Source organism: Peromyscus leucopus, chromosome 23 (genome assembly GCF_004664715.2).
Source record: "Peromyscus leucopus breed LL Stock chromosome 23, UCI_PerLeu_2.1, whole genome shotgun sequence".
Lineage (NCBI taxonomy): Eukaryota > Metazoa > Chordata > Mammalia > Rodentia > Cricetidae > Peromyscus > Peromyscus leucopus.
This window is the reverse complement of record NC_051082.1, coordinates 29,742,451-29,747,064: the sequence shown is the minus strand read 5'-3', so window position 1 is coordinate 29,747,064 and position 4,614 is coordinate 29,742,451. Positions and strand designations below refer to the sequence as shown.

Genomic DNA, 4,614 nt, shown 5'->3' with positions numbered 1-4,614 from the left:
TTTGGTTTAAATCCTCATTCATATTTCTATAAAGGCTCCTTTTGCTAAATAATGGGATTTAGGAGAACAACGGGTCTTTTGGATTTATTTCTATGTTTCCCTAAAGAACGGAAAGCTGGGCATATAGTGAGATTGGTAGAGTGCTTGCCTTAACTCCAACATGCAACCCCTGTACCACCTAAACCAGGTAAGGTGGCACACACCTGTGATCTGAACACTGGGACAACAGAGGCAAGAGCATCAGGAATTCAAGGTCATCTTTGGCTATATGGTAAGTGTGAGGCCAGCCTGGGCTATGTGAGATCCTGGAAGAAGAGGAAAGAGAGAGAGTGCACTTGATAACAGTCAGTGGTCCACTTTAGGAGACAAGTGAGGTCTGTTGAGATGTTAAAGTAGTAAAGTTGGGGGGCGATGAGATATGTAGCAAGTGTTCTGTAGTCTCCTGGGTCTTAGTGAAATAAGTTCCCAGCAGGCAGTACTGGTGATTGTTTTTGTGTATAAGTGTTTTTGTTTTGTCATCCTTTGGTTATATTAAAGTTATGGGTTCAGGGCTGGGGAGATAGCTCAATCAGTCCAGACCTGAGTGAATACCAGAACTCAAGCAAAGAAGGGCTAGACTGGGGAGGTAGGAACAGGAAGACTGTAGGGTTTTTTGGCTAGCCAGCCTAGCTTACTTGGTTAGTTCCACCAAGATAGAGACCCATTGTCAAAAATAAAAAAGGTGGACAGTGTCTGAGGAATGATGCCCATGGTGGTCCCTTGGCATCAGCAAGCACAAATGTGTATGTACACATATCCAAATGTATGGTGGTGCACTGAATCCCAGCACCCCCGGAGGCAGAAACGGGAGGATCATTGCAAATGGAAGTGCAGCCTGGTCTTCAGAATAGGTTCCAGGTCAGACAGTGAGACCATCTCAAACTCAAAAGAGGAACCTCCTACTTAGACCACTTCTGACACCAAATGTCAGTCAGGATGGTGGTCAGTTGGTTTGGTTTCATGGTTCTCTGGATACCTATGGCTGAATGTCCTGCAAGTCAATTCCCACCCTAACTGAAGTAAGTGCAGACTCCACAGGTTAAGGGACTTCATCCCACAAAACTGTCCTCACCTCAAAATCCAGGCAGGAGTCTACAGTTACCACCTGGACTTCTGGCTAGCTGTGAATCAGTGATGTTCACAGCCTCTACCTCTTTATTAGAAAGGATAGATAGTGGCCAGAGAGTTGGCTCAATGCAATGGCTGCTCTTCCAGAGGACCCAGGTCCAATTCCCAGCACCCACATGGTGGCTCACAACCATCTACAACTCTAGTCTCAAGGATTCCAACACCCTTTTCTGGCCTCTAACACGTTTAGGCAAAACACACATAAAAATAAAGCATTTTAAAAAATAAAACGATAAATATCTTAATTACTTTTCTATTGCTGTGAAGAGGCACCATGACCACAAGCAACTTAGGAAGGAAAGGATTTGTTTGGCATACATATCCTGAATCACACAGTCCATTTGAGGGAAGCCAAGGCAGGAACCAGGAGGCAGGAGAGGCCCTGAAGGGTATTATTGTTTACAGGCTTGTTCAGCCTGTTTTCTTATGGAACCCAGGACCTCAAGCCCAGGGTTGGACCCACCCACAATAGGGCTGGGCTCTTTCCCCCATCAATCATGAATTAAGAAAATGCCCTACAGGGTTGCCTACAGCTAGATCTTACGGAAGCATTTTCTCAGTTGGGGTTCCCTCCTCCCAGTTGACTCTAGCTTGGGTCAAGTTGACATAAAAACTAACTAGCACCATAGGATGGAAGTGAACAAGCCAGGTGAAGACATGTGTGGAGCAAGGTAGAAGGTGGGCTGCTGGACTGGAGAGATGGCTCAGAGGTTAAGAGCACTGGCTGCTCTTCCAGAGGTCCTGAGTTCAATTCCCAGCAACCACATGGTGGCTCACAACCACCTGTAATGAGATTGGTGCCCTCTTCTGGCCTGCAGGGATATGTGCAGATAGAACACTGTACACATAATAAATAAATCTTTAATAAAAAAAAAAAAAAAAAGAAGGCGGGCTGCCATGCCTCTGAGCAAGTCTTCCAGCACCTGTATCCACCACTGACCTGAAAACTCCAGGACATGACCAGAGTGGCCATAAGTGGGCCGCCTGCTGTCTTCTAAGAGAAATTGAGTCTTGATCATTCCCTACTGGCCAAGCATTCCTATGGCTGCAAAAATAAGTGAATAAGTTAAAACTGAAAAACATAACCATCTGCTGGGCATGGTGGAACAGGCAGAGGCAAGCGGATCTCTGAGTTCAAGGCCAGCTTGGTGTACAAAGCGAGTTCCAGGACAGCCAGGGCTGTTACACAGAGAAACTGTCTTGGAAAAAACAAGGACCTTAGGGATCACCACGAATGCTGGGTGTGATGGAGCATACCTGTAATCCCAGCACTCAGAGGCTTAGCAGGATTGTGAGTTGAAGGCACTACTTTCCGAGAGCCTGGTGGGTGTGGGAGTGGAAGGCAGGAGGGGAGTGGGGAAGAAAAGAATAGCTTGGGAGGGAGGGACAGAGGGAGGAAGGGAAGGAGGGAAGAGGGGAGAGAGGGACCGGGGGAGGGAGGGAAGAGGGGAGAACCAACCTTGAAAGAAAAGGAAGGAGTCAAGAACTGCAATGAAAACTGCTGAGGTTTCCCCAGCTGGATTTCTGTGACACACAAATGGGAATCCATCTTTGTTGAATCAATCTCTGGAGAAAACAAAATGGAATGGTGTAGAGAAAGGACAGTGAAGAGTACAAGTCTCCAAGCCATCCACATTTTTATTATTACATTTATTTATTTATTTGTTTGTTTATTTGTTTATTCATTTATTTATTTATTCACTTATTTTTATGTATATGTGTGTATACATGCCAGATGTTGGTTCTCTCCTTCCAGTATGTGGGTCCAAGGGATTGAACTCAAACCCTCAGGCTTGGTGGTAAGTGCCTTTGCCTGCTAAACCATCTCTCCAGCCCACATTTTACATTTTATACTCCAAGGTTGAGAAGCAGTTTCATGACATGATCATGGAATGCAGTAGGGTATTTTTAGGGCAATTCTAATTTTGCAAACATGAATGTGAATGTGGTGTGTGCAAATGATATGCGGTGCATGCACTCAGAGACCAGACAAGGACATCAGGTGTCCTGCTCTGTTGCTCTCCACCTTATTCCCTTGAGATAGTCTTTCACTGAACCTGGTTACAGGCTAGTATGTAGCCATTGATGGCTTTAATATGGGTGCTGGGGATTCACACTCTGGTCCTCACACTTCTGTGACAAATGATTTTACCCACTAAACCACAATCACAGCCCCTTCTCAGGCATTTTAAAGCCCTACCAAAAAGGCTGACTAGTCGGGAGTGATGTGCAAGCCTCTAATCCCAGGATTCCTAAAACTAAGGCAAAAGGCTAACTACATGTTGAGACTCCATCTTAAAACAACAAAAACTATACATTTTGTGACATAAAAGGAAAGCATAGTTTTGCCTGATCTGAAGGACTTGCAACTAAGGAACTTTCTTCCAGATTAGTGTAATAGTATATCATGATTGTCAGTTTCTACGGGTTTGAAATTACTATGGAAACAAATCTCTGGGCATGTTGGTGAGGGATTATCTAGATTAGATTCATTGAAATGGGACTGCCCACTGAAAGAGTATATGGTCCTCGCTTTGGCAGCACATATACTAAAATTGGAATGATACAGAGAAGATTAGCATGGCCCCTGCGCAAGGATGACACACAAATTCGTGAAGCGTTCCATATTTTAAAAAAAGAAAGAAAAGAAAAACAAAAGGGTATATGGTGCTGGTTTGGTCAGCGGCGGAAGAGTCACCAGCCATGGTTACCAGAGTTAGAATGGGCTTTATTAGAGAGAAGAGGGGACAGGACAGAGAGAGGGAGATGCAGAGAAAGACAGAGACAGAGAGAGTAAGCGTGGGGGGTGCATGTCTGGTTTTTAGGCTGGGACGAAGTTGCCCGCTGATGACATAATAAGGCGCCCATCGAGACCCCTGAGCTGGATGTATACAGAATTCTTATACCCACTCTTAAATGTGGGCAGTTCCTTCTATAGGCTGGAGTCACATGCAGGATAAAGAGGAGAAAGTGAACTGAGCACCTTCTGTTTCTCAATTGTGAATTCAGTGTGACCACTGCCTCAGTCTGCCTTCATGCCTTCACCATGGTAGACTAAACCCTCGAATTGTGAGCCATTAAAACCCTTCCTACCTTTCTTGAGTTGTTTTTGTCAACAGCTAATTCAAACATTCAGCCCTTGGCCAAGGGAACAGAAGCAAAAGGTGGCTGTGGCAAGAATAAGGGCATGTCGTGAGAGGTTGGCCGGTGGATACCCATGACAACATGTTCAGTCAGCCACATATTTGGCTCTTCTTCCTTATCACTGCCTGCATCTGTAATGATTTGATCACAAGCCTGTACACACTTGCATGTACAAATGACAACACATAAGCCATGCTTCAGTGTTGAGGTTCAGGGGCAGATATTGGTCCTTGCCTTCCGTAGACACAGGACCTCTTTTTTAATTTCCCACCACATATATCAGGCTACCCGGCCAGAAAACTT

General features: G+C 45.1%; 1 non-coding gene across 1 annotated transcript; it reads left to right on the top strand.

The window, feature by feature from the left end:
• The first annotated feature begins 3,692 nt into the window (after positions 1–3,692).
• LOC114685043 lies at positions 3,693–3,799 on the top strand. Its single transcript, XR_003733438.1, has one exon. It is a non-coding gene; the product is annotated as a U6 spliceosomal RNA (small nuclear RNA).
• The last annotated feature ends 815 nt before the right edge of the window (positions 3,800–4,614 follow it).